A 19,394-nucleotide genomic window follows, 5' to 3' on the forward strand; every position below is an offset into this window, starting at 1 on the left:
CCTTCTCTTCTTCAACTCCTTCCTCATCCCTTGCTACCCTTGAGCTTGAGCCCCAAAGAATATTATACATATACTCATCTGGATTTTGAGATATTCTTGTATCTATAATTATTTTTCTCATAATAGGATACCAATAAGATTTGTTGACGATTTCTAAAAGAGTTTTATATTTCATAACTTTGAGAAGTTCATTTTTATTTAATATTTTAAACAAGTCTCTATTTGTGGGTTTAACAATATCAGTATAAGGCCAGTTTTTAATGACAAAATTCCCATGTATATGCTCCAAATCATAAGGTATGTAATACCGAGCACCCTTTTCTTGTAGGTATCCCTGAATACAAAAATTATAATTCTCTTGTAGTCTTCTTCCTGCCATTTATGTATCAGAAATATATGTGATTAATATTATGACAGGTAATACCACCCCATCTTCCCACTACCAAATTGGTTTGTATTCCTCGGCTTTCTATCCTTATCTCATTACCTTCCTTCTTTGTCATGCTAACCATCGCTATACTATCATATATTTTTCTTTTCTGAAAACCATGTATTTGTTGTTTATTAATTGTACTTCCACATAAATCCTTATCCTCACCAAGTGGATAATATTCTTCTTTATGAGACTGATTAAAATCATGTAGGTCTTCTATGTTTATTGAAAAAGACCAATTATACCCTAAATCAGGCATATCATACCCCCATTTATTAATTCGCATATTAACTATATGTCCTTCTTTATAAAATTCAATTGTAAGCAGGTAGTTAAATTCAATGAGGAAAGGTGTATGGTCAGTATAACCAGGTGTTGTGGTTGTAAATTTTACTTGTTTAACAAAACGTGCTGTTTTCTTTAAAAATATATATTGTGATAAATCACTTAATCTAATTAAGTCATTCGCATCTGTAGGGTTTGGATAATTGATTAATTTATAAGTATTCTTCATATTAATATTTTTACTTTCACTATATTTTTGTCGTTCAGCCTGTGCCTTTGTATAATAATTTGATAAATCAATATCCTGAGAGGATTTTCCAAAGATAGAACCATCTTTACCAACATGTCATTTATATTAGATTTAAAATGATATCATAAAAATTTTCATTATTGTTGAGTTGAAATAATACATATAAACATAATTGACCACAACATTTAGAATTAATTTCTTGACCTTGAAATGTTTGATAAACACCATTCTGTAAGAATTGTATTACTTCAACAGGTGGTGGCATACCATAACTATCAAAATAATATTTATCCTGACTATTATGAATACAAACCCAATGAAAACCATTCTGTGTGTCTAAATTCATAATAATATTCTTTGTATTCTTATTTATATGTATTAATTCATCTCTCATACAAATAACCACATTATCAATTTTTAGTGTTTTACAATACTTAGCTAGTTCTATATTTCACGTTGTATTCTTTCCAAATTGTTTAAACCATTTATCCATTTATTTATGAGAAAGATACAATCCATTACCCCGTTTAGTTAGTTTAACACCCGCTTGAGCGATAGAGGAAAGCATATCTCCAACCAACAATCTAGCTTTATCAGGTAGACTTTCAAGTTTTTGAGCAAAATCTACAATTACACCACTTCCACTAATTTGTTTCTCCAACTCCTTGTTATGTCTTTCCAATTCTTTTTGAGCTTTTAGTTGTGCCTTCCTTTCGTTAGCAGTTTTTACCGCTGCTGAAATACCACCAGTCAATGCTCCCGCCGCACTTAAACCAGCAAATAAAGGAATTAGAAACGGGAGAAATCCTCCTCTTGACTCGTCTATTGAATATTTCTTTAACAGAGGTTTCGTCATTTTAATTTTAAGTGAACCAGTATCATTTAGTGTTTTTCCTTGTGTGTGTGTGAGTAAAACATCAATTCTTACAGCTCCTTTTCTTTGAATTGTATTAACATTAATAATACAAGGCTTTTGATTTTGAATACAAGATGTTAATTTATTAAGATTGATTTGATTAACATATACCCCAACCATTTATTTATGAGAAAAAACCTATGTGATATTAATCATAACACCATTATCTGTATTAATCTGTAATTCTGTTTCCTCCAAAAGCAAACAATATGCATTAACCTCTTCACTCTCCCCTCTTTCAATGTATAGAGAAGTATCCACTCGATTAGACTTTATAGTTTCCTTTTGAGAACTCAGGTCAATTGCATAGATTGTATAAAGTTTTTGAAACGCAACCATATCCAAAATAGGATCATTATTACCATTACTTTCACACACCTTTTGGTAGGACTTGTAGGCTTCCGCATAATCATTTTTTTCCCAATCAATTTCCAATCTATCTCGCGGATAAAATGTGCCATCAAGAGAAACCCAAAGTTGTTTCACCTTAGCATTATCACTCAGCGCATTATTCTTATCAGGGCCTTCATCTCCACCTGGTTTCTTTAAAATGAGCCATAGGTATCGTGGCTTTCCTTGAAGAACACCTAAATTCCAAGTGTAGGTAGTGTGTTCCAGTTTAACGTGTTGACATCTTCTTTTAAGGTATGATACATTTAGTGGTTTCTTTGAGTTAAGTCTTCTATTTAACATCTCCTCCGTTTTAAGATTAGGAGTATATTCACTAATATACCAACACAAATCATTAATAACAAATTTATTATTATCACCAAAAGCATTTTGAGCCCCAAAAAGCAATCTATTTACATTATCATTCCTTTGTAGTTGAAATCTAATTTTAAGCCCATACAAAACTTTATCATAATCACAAAATCCAAATATACCTTTAAGAGGTACTGCTACGGTAAAACTATTCTCTGCTTTTGTTTCATCATTATACATTGACTTCCTTTGACTATAACCGGGGTCAGCATTTGTTCCCGTTGACATATCAGGAATAAAACCTTCAACAGCTCCCTTACCCATTCAATCACTAAACGAATATAGTGTAAATTTCATCATTTCAGATGTAGCAGAGACATAATCAACCGCTTCAACCTCTTGTGTTCCAATATACAGGCGGACACTGTCAAACATTTTCCAGAAGAAATCATTTACGAGTGTAGCATTAGTATTATTCGCAGCCTTAGTGAATTTAAATTTACACAGCAAGAAACTATCAGCTATATTCAAGTAAGTTTGTTGATTATTTATTTCAAAACTTTTTGTTCCGTTTGAATTCCAGTCTGTTCCTGTTATAGCATTTACCTTAAAATAGTCTTCCTTTTTAGTGGAGTTTGAAATGATAATCGTATCATCCAAATCATAGATACTATCAATCGCTTCCATACTTGTATTTATATAGCATTAAAATTGTTGAAACCCTGACCCAAGTATTTTAATGATTTTTTGTCGTTCTTGTGAAGATAGTTGAGTTTTACCTTTTTTTATTTATTTGATTGCTTGTAATTTATGAGACTCCTTTTGAGCATCTTTTATACTCTTTATAGCACCCGCAACTGAGCCCACGGCAGAAGCAGTTGAACCAATTAGGTCTTTATGTTTAAGGATGGTTGAACCAATACCCATTAGAGTATCAATTATACCATCTCCTTTATTTCTAAATTGATGTCCCACACCCCGTTGTCTCTTTGGTTTATAGTATCCTCTACCCACATACCTTGTATAGTATGGTGAAAGGTACATGCCCTCCCCTGTAATTATTTTATATTTTCCCAACTCGTGTTTTCTCACAATAACCATTATTTATTTATTGAAAAACTTCACGTAGGTGAATTCTGATGGATATAATTTCATCATTAAAGGATATCATACGATTATCTTGGTCGGTTATCCTAAAATTTACTCTGTATATGGTTTTTCCTGACACAGGTAAATAGACAAGATTTTTTGGTTCCATATTAAATTTATAACCAATCGGGGTTGAGTATGCACTAAATGAAAATATTGTATTTGTTCTTATTCCATCGTTATAAGCACCATCAATCAAATCACAATGAATTAATACTGAATTTATACCGGAGGATATTTGGATAACATTATCACTGTAAAACGTCCCGTTAGTTTCAATCTTTTTTGAAGAGAAACCCAATAGCTCTCTGAACGAATTTTCAATCGTGAAATCAACTTTATAATTATTTTTAAGCTTAATCGTTGATTTTGAAGTGTGTTTTTGAATATCTATTACCATATTTTTTGGTTCATCACCTTTTTCTTTCATAAGGCGAGAGACTTCTGAAGATATTTGAGAAATCTCGTAAGCTCCGGGTGAAACGGTTATAGTTTTATATCCACTTCCTGGATTATAACTAAACTTGTTGTTTTTCTCTGATATTAAACAAGGTATTATAAGTTTCCATCGACAATAAAGATGCCTCATATGAGGTAAGGGGGTCAAGTTGTAGTGGGTAAGGGAATGAAGCTGTGTAATCGCTCGTTGTGAAATTAAAACTAAGAATTGTGCTTCTCATCTTATTTAATATCTAATAAAATATCTTTGTATTGACATTTATTAATTATTTTCATATTCATCAACTGATCTAAAATGGCTGAGGATTCATTAAAACAATTGTTGTTTCCAGCCTTCTTACTACCTAACAACAATAATAGCCTATTAACTAATTGTGATGGGTCATTTGGAAGAAAACTAACACCTGAACCAAGCTTACTTAAAGCATCAATAATATGTTTCTCCTTCTCATTCTTCTTACTTTTACCAGCAACAGAAACTCCATAATCAAGTGCATTTAGCAACTCAATATACTCTTTATCTTCCTCTCTTTCCATATCAAGCGGTTCATCAAAATAAGGTGAATTAGCATGTCCATCTTTTGTTAGAAGAAACATTAATCTTGGGGTTAATTCAACATTTGGTTGGTCAGAACTTAAGAACACCAATTTATCATTAAATATCAATAACTTTTCTTTCACAAGATGGAACTGTGCTGGTTCTTCTGTTGGAATGAGACCTGCTCTGGTTTTTGAACCCTTCAAATATTCATTGCTTTGAAGAGCTTCTACAATATAATTGGAAAGTTTATTTACCTTCTCAAGATGCCGAAATAATCCTTCATCATCATATTCTAATTCTCCAAGTTCTTGCTCTGTCATTTGACTAAAATCTTTGATCATTTGAAGTTTTTTTGGAGTAAATTCTACCGTGGGGACTGTAGGTGAGTGTTGAGTTTTCAAAACTGGTTTAAAAAATTTCTCTTGTTTTCTTTCAAAGGCTTCTTCACCAGTTAGTTTCTGTCTCCGTTTCTTCTTTATCTCTTCCTGTTGTTTTACAACTTTTGAAACCAACTCTTGATGTTCTTTAAACTTTCTTGCTCTTTCTTCGGTATTCATTTAGTATTGAAAAATATCATTTAATGAATTGTAAAGGTCAATGGGAAAATTTTCCTTTTCTTCATCATTATAGTAAATGTGTTGAAATAAATCATTTTCTTTAAATATTTCATCAAATTCTTTATTGGTATTAATACGAGTTGTTATTTCTTCTTCACTAATACTTGTATCTCTGCTTTTCATACGTTTGCGTTGAGTCTCCTCATCGATATCAAAACCGAATGATAAAATCTTAACTCCATCACCAAACAAATGTTTAATAATTTGTCTCATTCCTTCAGGATTAGTTTCTAAAATCCCAAGACCATTAGATTTCACTTTATTTAACTCACTCTTACAATGTGAATATTTTGTAGAACCAAGAGAGACCTCCTCAAATATTTGGCCTTCGTTCCTCAATCGCATATGTTCCTCCATTGAAATGTAGAAATAATCTTTCCCTTCTACTTCTCCTGGTCGCTTTGCTCTGGTTGTATTACTCACAAAACGAATCATAGGGTGTTTTTTTTTAAAACTTACAATCTTTTCATTTTTACTATTCAAGAGTTTAGATTTATGAAAGTTCTTTCCTGAAGCAGATTTACCCACAAGATTAATAATAATTGTTATCATTTATATATGTAATTATGTTTAAAATAAAAATACATCCTTTAATATCTCATCTTGTTTCACAACAATATATTTATATTTTCCAATCGTGTGTTCCATATAATTTTCAAATTCTTTTTTACTACATAACGTAGAGCAATTATCTCTCCAAAAATTATTTACATCTATTGAATTTAACTTAAATAAAATAAAAGTATTGGCATTGTTTCTTATTGAGCGTCGAGGGAGTTGAAAATATGACTGACTAAGATAAATACAATTACAAGAAGAATGTCTCCCTCTTGTATAGTAGCTGTCCATTACTGTTTGGTTTCTCTCATTAACACAATCATCAAAGATGACGAGGTTCTTTTTTGATTTATCTAAATCTTGAGGTGAAGGTATATCATCCGTATTATCACTGAGAATACAAGTTATGGGTTTTGGTTTCGATTTTGATTTCTGTGTATCACAAAATAATTGTATTATATCTTCAATATTATAATCATTTAGTTTGTTTTGAAGTTTAAATAAACCGATAATGTCTTCCTTTTTAAGACCTGCATTAAAACCCTGTGAGAGTAGTTGATACTCGGGTTGAAAACTAGACTTTGTAAAAATTATTAAATTATCATAATCTAAAAAATTAGGACCAAGGAGCATCTTTAAAAGTAAACAGGTTTTTCCACATCCGCTTGAACCAACTATTAGACATCTCAATGAATTTGGAATGTTTTTATGGTTATTAAATTTTATCTTATTTTCCCAAACGGGTGAAAAATCATTCATTTATATATTTGAAAAACAAGTCATCTAACTTTTTTTGAGCTATTTTAGAAACTCTATATTTTATCCTGAGTTTGGGTTTAATTTCAAAATAATTCATTATTTTATTTATATAGTATCTTGTATTAACATTTCCATTAAAATTATTTTGAATAATAAATATCATTAAACCCTTATACATTTCCTCAATACAAATAGTCTCTTCCCTTGAAAGAAATGGTGTATTATCATCACAATACTTAACATTCATCTCTCTTATTAATCTTGTAAAGTAATTCATTTTTGGTTCTAATTTAAAAGAGTTATATATTTTTTTATTTTTTTTATTATCATTAATTAAAATTAAATCACAGAAAATACATTGTTTATATGAATCCTCATCATTAAGCCCCACTCTATCACAAGCCGGACAATTCTCTAATTTATCATATGGAGAGTCTGGAAATTCTAAATATCCTTCTATCATATTTATATAGTAAATTTTTACTTAAACTAAACGCAAGTTTATTAGCCAATAAATACAATGTTTCAAAGCACAAAAGACAAATTTCAATCAATCTCTACCTCGGTGGAAGATATAGAAAAATATGTCAAAGATGTTAAATTGAACAAAGATAAATATGGACATTTTTGGGTAAAACCAGTTATGGAAAATAACACGAGCCCCTCTATTTCATTTAAAGGAAGAGCTCTAACTATACCTGGAAAGACATCCATTAAAGTAAATCTAACAAAAGTTTCTCCTCTACTCCTGGCAATTTATTCAAAGCTTGAAAAAGTGATCGATCGCGATACTTTGAAAAAGAATGATAAGACCATCAACAATACTCGTGGAGAAATTTGTATTTACTTTAATAATCCAAAGGGTGTAGATCTAAGTAAAATGAATGATGTAAATATTTCTGGTGAAATGTCATTTCGTTCTATGATAGTTAGAGATTATTTAAAGTTAACTTTTGATATTAAAAATGTAGAGATTGAATCTGTTAATGAAAGAAAGTATATAGATATTGATGGGAATATTTTTCCTGCTAATTAAATATGAGTCATTACAGCAGTGAAGATTTTACTATTTCATTGAACTCGGACGATGGTGATGATAGTATTTCATTGAACTCAGATGATAGTTATGATACTAATAGTTTGTGCTCAAATGATAGTTATGAGAGTAGCTTTATTGATGACTGAGTATGATTCTGAGTATTCATGTGATAGTTATGACTCAGATGATTCTGAGTGAAAAAGTGTTTTAGTTTAAGTATAGTTTCATACTAAAAAGCCTGTAAAAAGGCACTTTCTTCTATAAGTGTTTTACTTTAAGCACAGTTTCATCTTTTTAAAAGCCTCTAAAAAGGTGTTTTACTTTAAGTATAATTTTGCTATATAAATATGATCAAAGCAACGTATTGCGACGTTTGTGAACAAGAATATAAACAATACAAAAGACACCTTAAAACTAAAAAACACACATTTAATCTACTTCACCTACTAACTCCTATTCAGAAGGAAACAAAACACTGTTCTGCCTGTAATAAAAATATCCTCAAGAAAGGCTTCAAAATACATCTTAAAACAAATCAACATTCATCAAATTTTATCACAACTAAAAACTCTGATGGTGCATTCAAAGGACATATTAAAATAAGAGTCTTTAACTTCAAACCTCCTGAACCAGAGTCTATAGTTGATGCTGTAGAAATAGTTAAACCTGCTGTTCAAACGTTGATTGAAAAAACACTAAAATAAATGAAACCACTTAAATTTTATATGGGAGTAAAATTAGAAATGACAAAGGACGAAGGAGTTATAGATACACCATACATGAGAACTGAGCCACACTTTATATCTTCATATCAAGATTTTAAAACATCAGGAGTCTATGATGAACTTATTAAACAAGAGCAAGATGTGGATAATTCAATCGTAGGAAGTGGATTCAATATAGGAAAAATTATTTACATAGACATTCATATTCTTAAATCAGATCCTCTAAAAGCTTCTTCTTACATTGATTTACCCAGTGTTATCAAAAATAGAAAAGCAGTTATCAATATCAAAAATAAAGACAATAAATGTTTTCTCTGGTCTATTCTAGCACACTTACATCCTCCACATTTTCATGATGAAAGAGTATCTCATTATAAAAAATATGAGAATACATTAAATACGAAAGATCTAAAGTTTCCGATGACTTTAAATGATATTCCTAAATTTGAAAAGTTGAATAATTTATCAGTTAATGTTTATGGTCTAACAGAAACAAACAACATTCAGGTTTTTAAGCTTTCTGACAATTGTAAACAAACTCATATTAATCTTCTATATTTTAATTCAGACGAAAATTCACATTATACATACATCAAAGATATTACAAAATTAATAAAACCACAAGTATGTAAAAGAACAAATAAAATATATATTTGTATGCGTTGTCTTAACTTCTTCCATACACAAGAAAGATTAGATAAACATTCAAATTATTGTGGTGAACATAAATCAACGGTAATCAACATGCCTAAAAAAGGCTCAAAGATCACATTCAAAGATGAAAAGAAAACAATAAAACATCCATTTGTTATATATGCTGATTTTGAAAGTATTTTAGAAAAAATTGATACTGCTTCTCCAGATCCAAAAGAATCATACACAAATAAATATCAAAAACATACTCCTTGTGGTTTTTTTTATTATATCAAATCATCCGTTGGTGATAAATATAACAAGTTAGAGATGTATAGAGGCTCAAATACCCCAGAGGAGTTTGTGAAACGACTAGAAAAAGACTGTGTTCGATTAACCAAGATAATGAGAGAAACCAATAAACCAATGTCCTTAACAAGTAAAGAAAAAAGGGAATTTATAAAAAACAATGTCTGTCATATTTGTGAGGAGAAAATTGGTAAAGGTCTAAAGGTTAGAGACCATTGTCATCTCACTGGTAAATATAGAGGTCCGGCTCATCAAAGTTGTAATATTAATTATCAACTCCCCTCTTTCATTCCTGTCTTTCTTCATAACAACGCTCATTATGATACACATCTATTTATCAAGGAACTCTCAAAGACTTCTGGAAGTATCTCAGCAATTCCAAACACGGATCAGAAATACATTTCATTCACAAAAACAATTCACACATCTCCTATTACTCATATCAGATTTCTTGATACATTTAAATTCATGGCAAGTCCATTGGCTAACTTGGTTCAAAATCTAAAAGAGTTTCCATGTCTTTCAGAGTATTTTTTAGATAAAGATTTTCTAACACAAAAGGGAATTTACCCCTATGACTATATGGACTCATTTGAGAGATTCAATGAAACAACTTCCTTTAAAAGAAAATTTCTATAACAAATTAAATAATAGTCATATATCTGATAAAGATTATGTACACGCACAAAATGTTTGGAAAAAATATAACATTAAGAATCTTGGTGAGTATCACGATTTGTACCTCAAAACTGATGTGCTTTTGTTGGCTGATGTGTTTGAGGCTTTCAGAACAATCTGTCATTCTGGATATGGATTGGATCCTGCTCACTATTACACTGCTCCTGGATTGGCTTGGAGCGCGATGTTAAAAATGACAAAACAAGCTTTGGATTTGATAACCGATGTTGATATGCTTTTGATGATTGAAAAGGCAAAGAGAGGAGGAATTTCACAAGTCTGTTCAAAGAGATATGCTAAAGCAAATAACAAGTACATTCCAAATTATGATCCATCGGTAGAGAGCTCCTACTTGATGTATTATGATGCGAACAACCTGTATGGCTGGGCAATGTCTCAGGCTCTTCCTTATGGAAAACTTAGATGGGTAAAGGAAAAAGATTACAAAAAGGTTTTACAAGATGTGTGTATCTCTACACAAAAAGAATTGGATGATTCAAAGGTTGGTTATTATTTTGAGGTCGATTTGAAATATCCAGAGGAACTTCATAACCTACACAAAGATCTCCCATTTGCTTGTGAAAAGGAAAGTCCAAAGAAGGAGTGGTTAAGTGATTATCAACAATCATTTAATATAGGTGAATCAACAGAAAAATTACTTACTACATTATATAACAAGAAAAATTATGTTCTACACCAAAGAAATTTGCGACAATATTTATCAAAAGGTCTAAGAATAGAGAAGATCCATAGGGTTCTAAAGTTCAATCAAAGTCATTGGTTAAAGGGGTACATTGATTTTAATACACAAAGAAGAACAGAGTCAAAAACAGATTTTGAGAAAGACTTTTATAAATTGATGAATAATGCGGTCTTTGGTAAGACCATGGAAAATGTGAGAAAAAGACAAAATATCAGACTATCAACATCTTGGAAACAAGCATCAAAATTAATTAATAGACCGAGTTTTACTAGAGCTGAGGTCTTTACTGAGAACTTTTGTGCGATCCATTTGATTAAAGAGAGTATTGAAATGGACAAACCTATTTATATTGGAACATCAATTCTTGATTTATCAAAGTCATTAATGTATGATTACTTTTATAATAACTTGAGGAAGAAATATCAAAATGATGTTAATCTACTTTATATGGATACAGATAGTTTCATTTTGCAAATTAATACTGATGATGTTTATTCAGACATGAAAAAGGACATTAATATCTATGACACTAGTAATTACAGTCCAGAGAGTGAGTTGTTCTCTTCTAAAAATAAAAAGGTGATTGGAAAGTTTAAGGATGAATTAGGGGGAAATGTCACGAGTGAATTTGTGGGATTGAGGTCTAAGGCTTATGCTTATAAATACATTGTGAATAACGTTGAAAAGACTGATAAGAAGTTAAAAGGTGTAAAGAAAAATGTTATGAAAGAAACAATAAACTTTAAGGATTATTATAACTGTTTAACAACAAAGAAAGAAGAGTTTAGAAAGATTAATGGAATAAGAAGTTATAAACATAAATTATATTCAGAAGAGGTGAATAAGAAAGCATTGGGGGCTTTTGATGATAAGAGGTTTATTTTAGAAAATGGAATTGATAGTCTCCCTTATGGTTATATAAGTATATAAGTGATAAGTTAAAAAGGGGGGTTAGGGATTTTAACGGGCTACCGCCACCTTTTTACTATTATATAAATGATAGAACCAAGTACCAACCAGACTAAAGAGTGGAGGTGTAATCAACCTTGGTATATAAATGGTAAACATAACGAATGTGAAAAATAACAAATAGGTATAATTGAAAAGACAACTGGTAAAAAAATTTACAAAACAAATAAGAGAATTAATTTAAATACCGGTGAATTGGGTAAAAAAAGATGGAAATATTTTTGAGTGGACGGAAAACTTTGATGGTTGTCAGGAAAATATATACTTTAATTTTAAAATGGTATGTGGCACTGGAGGCGCTCAAACAAGAACATTGAGGGAGGTTTACCATTTTATCTTAGCTCAGTTAAAATATCTTAATAAAGAACCAAACTCAAACATCTTTTTTGTTAATATATTAGATGGTGAAGAGAGTGGCAAGAGAATTAAATTATTTCCCACGCAAAAACAAATATTTGTAGGGTCGTTGTTTGAGTGGGCCAAAGATGATTCACCAGATGATATTAAGAGTAAAAGGTTAAAAGGTCCATAAGGTCAGAAGGATCACAGGTTCACACAGGACCATTGTTTAAGTGGTCTAATGAATAAGGATAACATGTCAAAAGGTAAGAAGGTTCGTAAAGAACAGGGTGAGAGAAATAGAGGTGTTTAGGGGCAATGAGGGAGGGGAAAAATTAACATGCAAGTCAATGGGAAAATGAGAGTGTCCCAGAAGCAACATATATACACTACTCCTACCTAACAGACTCACGCCCACAGCTAACCGAATTGCAGAATTGTCTTCAAACTATACATTGACGGACGGTGGGGAGCATTATTTACAATGACGTTACTTTATTTACAAAACGTAACCCAGGACCTGTGATTGTTCTTTCTGGGGGGGGAGACAGTCTGCTCTGCATCGACGCACCATGAAAGCACCCAAAACGCACCAATACACCCTCAAGCACCAATCGGTGCACAGTCATCACTGTTCATGAAAATAAAAACAACAAACAAACCCCAAACCCTGCTGGTGGTCTCTTGCTCTTCGGCTCCCTCTGCTGGCTATTACTATCTTCCAGGTGTTGTCATCTTCTTTGCTGGCGGCCTATTTGCAATAAAACTTGCACAAAACGTGTCCATTTTTATTTTATTTATGGCCCACAGGGCCGACTAGTGTGGTTCACCTGTGGGGCATAGGTGCCCTGTGACCAAGGTCCGCCAGCAAGATCTCGGGCCTCCATGGCCGGTTCCAGCAGAGGGGCCATGCCCCAACCCATGGGGTCCATAAGTGGTGCTCAGCCACAGACATGTGGTCCATAATGTGGTGCATCGATGCAGACAGCTGGTTCTGGGAGTTCCGGGCGCACAATGGCGGACTCACGCACGCTCCCCTCGGCGCCCAGTGGCGCACAGGTCCTCATGTGGGAGACAAAGGGGGGGAAAGACAGATGAGCGAGGGGTAAGGTCACAAGGGTACACTTCAATACAGGCAATGCAAGGCGAAGTGCTTACGGAGAGCGAAGTGAGAAAGCTCGTCCCTACCGTACGTCACCCCCTCCCTGTCACCTCCACTACCCTTGCCCTTACCCCATATTTACAAAATCTACACATTACAAATTCGTCGCTAATGTCACGTCTTCCCCATATTTCCCCTATACCAAATTCGTCTACACAATCCCTCTAACCAAAATTTGCCATCACCCAATTCATCATCAATCCTCATAAGGAGGGAGAGATGGAACAACAAGCACAATGTCACACCCACGTCATGATGTGTCTCACATTCCAAACATTTGCATCAATAAAAATAATAAAAACAACCTGGCATGGTGTGGAGGTACGTCATCCCAGGTGAGTGGATGTAGATGGTGCGAGGAGATCTCCAATCCTAACTATCCTCTAAATGACATTAACACACTTTACACTACCCGGGGTCTTTCCCTGCCAATCCATTGGCCAACTTACACTATGGGTTCTAAAAACCAATTCCCATTGACCAAACTGTGGTGCTTCATCAATTTGGGGTCTCACTCCCCCGATTCATCTCCCGGTGCCCTTGCACAATTTCCAGGCTGGGTCGTGCAGCTCTCCCAGCAGGTCTACCCACCTGCACACCTCCACCACTGTAGTTGCCACCCGAGCTTACCTAGCTCCTCACCCTAACCTAACTAACTGGGGAAGGCCCCTCCTGGCTCTGTCACCCCTTGGTGCCCTCTGGCACTGGGCTACCCGGGTCCGTCCTCCGGATCCTCGGGCCCCATCCACAACAACTACCGGCTCCCAGAGCCCACCTGTGGCCTCACCTGGCCGACATCCTCACAGTGGTGGAGTGCCCAACCAACTACACACACACTAACAGGCTACACGCCCAGCCATTTCCACAACACTAATGCACCCATCCAAATACCATTCTTCCACCACGTACCACAGATGCCAATATCTAACCACAATTTACCTGTACCCTCTACCTAACACTTACACTACCCTCCCCGGGTATTCATGATGGGGTCCATCTTTCCCCCATTCACACCTTCGCACCGTCCACTCCACTCCACAGTTTCCACCATACTCACTCCACGACCATCCATTCCAATACTCCATATATTCCACACTCCATGTCTTCCACACAACCATTCTCCATACACCTGTCGTTGCACACCTGTGCAATCACACCTGGTGCCACCTGCACCCTCCTTCCTTCCTGGACCATTTGGTCAACAAAACACACATCACCATCACTCACTCAAACACTGCTCCATACACCTGTCCAGTTGCACACCTGTGCAATCACACCTTTTAACCACACACACGGCATCATCTGAACTACCTGTTGCCCTGCTAACTTAGTGCTCCCCTTCTTCCCTTTAAACTAAGCACATACCATGTCATTATCATCCACACTAACCTACCTGCGTCCCCACTACAGGTATCATTGTCATTACCTAATCTTAACGTTACCTAAGGTCATCTTCTCTAGATCCCTACACATTATATCCTAACCCTCCCGGGCTAGTTTTCACTGCCAACCCCATAAGTCTAGTGCTCCTTTGCCCACGGTGTGAGAGATGGCAGAGTTGCCATCCCACCACATCGGGTATCTTCCACTACCAATTTTGCTCACCAAATTCCAGCCAATCAAAAATTTGCCAATCACTACCAATCTGCCAATCATCACTCTGCCAATCCTTTGCCAATCATCAAATTTTGCTTTTCAATTTCGGGTCCAAAACACTATCCTCATCATCACAGTCTACTCACTAGTGCCTCTCGGTGCGCCAATTCACTTCTGCAGCCCGGCTTCGCACGGCCGAGCAATGAATGCGGGTTGCTTGGTGCCGGCGGTTGGATACGTCCGGCATTCGGTGCAGGGAAGGACGCTTACCCGGGCCGAGATCCCACGCACCATCTCGGCACAGAGCCGTCCAATGGCCCGATCTCGACCTGCCGGAACGCCTTAACCACAAAGGGTTGTCGTGACGACCCTTCCTACAGGGCCGCCCGCTCCGCTTAGTGGAGCACGGACGCGGCCGTTCAAAGCGCGGCCCGGCGTGGATCTCGCACGGCGGTTCTTTCGAAACCGCCGCGGATCCCCGCGGCACGCAAAGCTGCCCGGTTCGCACCGAAGGCCCGATTCGGCTATACGTCGCTCTAACCGCTAACCCGGTTAGCGTCGATGCTCCATTCGCATGCTTACACCCCGCAGCCCGTTCCTTGCTCATACATCCAGCCGTCTCCATGCTCTTTGTCATTGCACCTTCCCTGACACACCTAGGTACACTCAATCCGCTTACAGACTTGGTCACACACCTGACCACCGCACACCTTTGCACACACTCGTCGTTCGCACACCTCACCAACACACCTCTTCGCGCCCCCTCCTCGGTCACCTCCTCTGTGACAACCACAGGTGTGCTCTCACTTGCACAGCCAATCACGTGCCTCACTACTAACTCAAGTGTGCATTCCCACACACGCTCTACCATTCCACGTGTGCATCCTTCCATTCCAGGTGTACATCCTCTCTCACCTGCCACAACCAACTCACGCTCCGTGTCACTCTCACTACTCTCACCTCCACACTCGGTCGCGCACTCACCCTTACTTTTGACAGCGCACTCTTTCCTCATGCACCCGTCCGTTACACACCTTTCTCGCGCATCCTCTTGCGCACACTCTCCCGTTACACCCTCTAACACTCACCACAGGCGTGCATTCTCCTTTACTCTTGACAGCGCACTCTTTCCTCATGCACCCGTCCGTTACACACCTTTCTCGCGCCTCCTCTTGCGCACACTCTCCCGTTACACCCTCTGTAACACTCACCACAGGCATGCATGCTTTCGTTACATCCTCTGTAACACTCCCCACTACGCGCTTCCATGTGCTCCCTCGCACACGCGCTACGACGAACTCGCTCTCGACAGCACACTCACTCCTCGGCGCGCACTTTTTCCTCACACACCCGAGTCGGACATTCTCGCACACCTCCTCTTTCACACACCGTACCTGTCACACACTTCACCAACGGCCTCTCACGAACACCCGGGTTCACATCAACCCCCAAGCCGACTGAAGCCCCCCTCACATCATATGCATTTCCGAATATATCGCCACTCACCTTGGCACCTCGTCTCCGCACCTCCTTCGCCACCTGCAAACTCTTTATTTGGTTAGCGAGCACACCATCATGATTTGAGCACCGACCTTGCACATACTCCATCACTTCCTCCCTTATCTCCGTTTTAGTTTCCCTCCGTCTCTTCTTAATTTCACTCACCCCCTCTTCCACCTCCTCTAACTTTTGCTTCACCTCTTTTATTTCCCGGTGCGTCTCCTCAATTTCGTCCTCTAAGGCTACCTTGACCGTTTCTATGTGCGTCCTTACCTCCCGGTCCTTCGTCTCCATTACTTCTGTCACCTCGTCCAACCTCGTTGTCAGTCCCTCACGTACCATCTGACATTCCTTCTGTGTTGCTATTAATTCGTTCTTAATGTCTTTTTGTGTCGCTTTTAACCCCCCGATTATTGCCGTGTTCTTTTCCACTTGGTCCACGAGTTCCTTTTGTCCCACTGTCAGCTGTTCTACTCCCCTCGTCAGACCCTCTATGCCCCCCTGTAACCTAGCCGTATTATTCCTCACCTCTTTCTCCATACGCTTCTCACCTCGCTTTACCTCCTCGCGTACCCCCGAGACCTCCTCGCCTACACCTCGTCGTATTTCCTCCTTCATCTCCTCCATCTCTTTTGTGGATGCCGCCCTCATCTGTCCTAATTCATCCCTTTGGGCATCCAATTTGGTTTTTACCCCGATTTTCACCTCCTCTATCTGCTCTCCCATTTGTTTAATTTCCCGGGCCGATTGCTCCCCTATTTCCCGCAATTTGTTTTCCATCTTGTTTTCTAACCCCTCTAACCCATTTTTCACCCCCTCTATCTGATTCTCCTGGGCAGCCATTCTATATTCCACCCCCGTTAACCCATGTTTCACCCCTTCTATCTGATTGTCTAACCTCTCAAATTTCTTGTCTAACCCCTCAAATTTCTTGTCTAACCCCTCAAATTTCTTGTCTAACCCCCCGATTTGATTTCCTAGTCGCTCCCCCATTCTGTTTTCCAAACCTCCAATTTGGTTTCCCATACTCATCTGCACAGCTGCTTGCAGCTGCGCAATGAGGGCCTGCATGTCAATCCCTCCCACTTGTGCAGCGGGCGCGGCCGCCGTAGCCATGTGCGAGGCGCCATTTTGCGCGCCCGCAACCTCGTACGCGAGGGCGCCATCTTGCGCGCCTGAAACCTCCTCAACCACCTCATTGCTCTCCTCTATTTCTTCCCTCTGATCCTGGGTTACTCCTAACCCCTCTTCTAGTTCCCCCACCGGCATCCGATCGCCTTGACAAGCCATGGCGCGATTTCAAAATTCAGGTTTTTCTTAAAACAAAACAAATTTCGGCAGCTCGTAATTTTGAGCGCGTTAAGCGCGCTTCGGGTCCGATCCCGCTCCCGACACCAATTGTTACGGACCGCGGATAAGATGTTGATTTGCCGAGCGGATGGCGCCGCGGCCCTAACAGTTACCCCGACTAACCCGATTCCTGAACGTTGGCCGAATCGCGCCACAGATATTCAATGGGGAAAAGACTAAGGCGACACGGATGTGAAGAAGAAGAAGAAGGAGAAATAGGGAATACGAAGATAATTTATTTGCTATTTACAGGCCCCAAAAAACCAAGGAGAAGGAAGGATAACAAAACAATTTACAGAAGATATTAGAGACACAGTGCAATGCTAGCTTACCTACAGTCTTAATTAACCCAGGACAGAACAAACAAAAGACAGACTCACGCGGGGAATGATGACAGGAATGGCAGGAGGTGGATGGCTGGAGGGGGAGGAAGGTCCAGCTGGAACCGCAGCACGGTCGGGTCGGGGATGAGTAGCCGCCGCCCTCTCTCGATCGGCGCGTTTAGCAGCCGCCGTTCCTTCGCGGCCCCTCTCAAAACTGCCGTCAAGGCCCCGAAGCTGCTGGGGCTGAAGCTGCGGTGGCTGAAACTGCTGTGGCTGAAGCTGCAGTGGCTGAAACTGCTGTGGCTGAAGCTGCGGTGGCTGAAACTGCTGTGGCTGAAGCTGCGGTGGCTGAAACTGCTGTGGCTGAAGCTGCTCTTTCAGGGATCCCTTACTCAACTCTCTTTTCCACTCAACTCTCAACTCAACTCAACAACTCTCAACAACATTTAAAAAAAAAAACATTCTCATATCCACAACAATATCAATATATATGTATATATATACACAAAGAATTAAGTTAAGCACCCCCCCCGTTTTTTTACAACCTCGCACATTACAAGTTTGTTGTCGTCAAAACAGTGTAATATACCCATGATATTGCTATATTTTCTGGAGAAGTGATATTACGGTCACATAAAAACATAACAATCATGCCGTTTTCAATATTTTATTCTGAATAATTTAAGGTGAAATTTTTTGGGAATTTTAGGCATATTTTCACCTCAATTTAAGTATGGAGCTATAGGTCCATCACGGACAGTGTGGATGACGTTTATGTTTTCTAACGTACAGTCATTGTTCTGAGAAGACCTCTAGCGATCTTTGCGGCAATAACGTGTGTAGGACCCACGTGATCGGATCACTGACTCAACCAATCACTTTTTTTCACTTTGATCACTCAATTTCATCAATGGATAATTCCTAATGTCATACCAATCATTATTTGATCTCACATACCTTAGAATATATGCCAATGTATACATATACACAAAGAATATATATTAGGGGGTGCTTACCTTAATTCGTTGTGTAGGGGTGCTTAACTTAATTCTTTGTGTATATGTATATATATGTATATATATGTATATATATGTATATTCAGTAGTGACCCCTAATTCCGAACGCCCCTCATCTCGAACTACTCTAATTCCGAACCGTAAATTCGAGAAAATTTTGTCCCTAATTCCGAATGTATTTCTATAACCGAACCGCCAACATAGCGTTAGCGTCGTTCATATTTCCCGCCGCGAGCGTCGAGATTTTGAAGGCTTTGAAGAACCTATTGTGCCTGCTATTGTAGCATTGGGTCAGTCCATGGGCTTCGAGGTGAGTGAAGAGGATGTGGAGGAGTTAGTGGAGGATCACAACAAGGGACTCACCACAGAAGAACTTCAGCACC

The sequence above is a fragment of the Myxine glutinosa genome, chromosome 7 (genome assembly GCF_964187855.1).
Source record: "Myxine glutinosa chromosome 7, kmMyxGlut1.1, whole genome shotgun sequence".
NCBI classification, from domain to species: Eukaryota; Metazoa; Chordata; class Myxini; order Myxiniformes; family Myxinidae; genus Myxine; species Myxine glutinosa.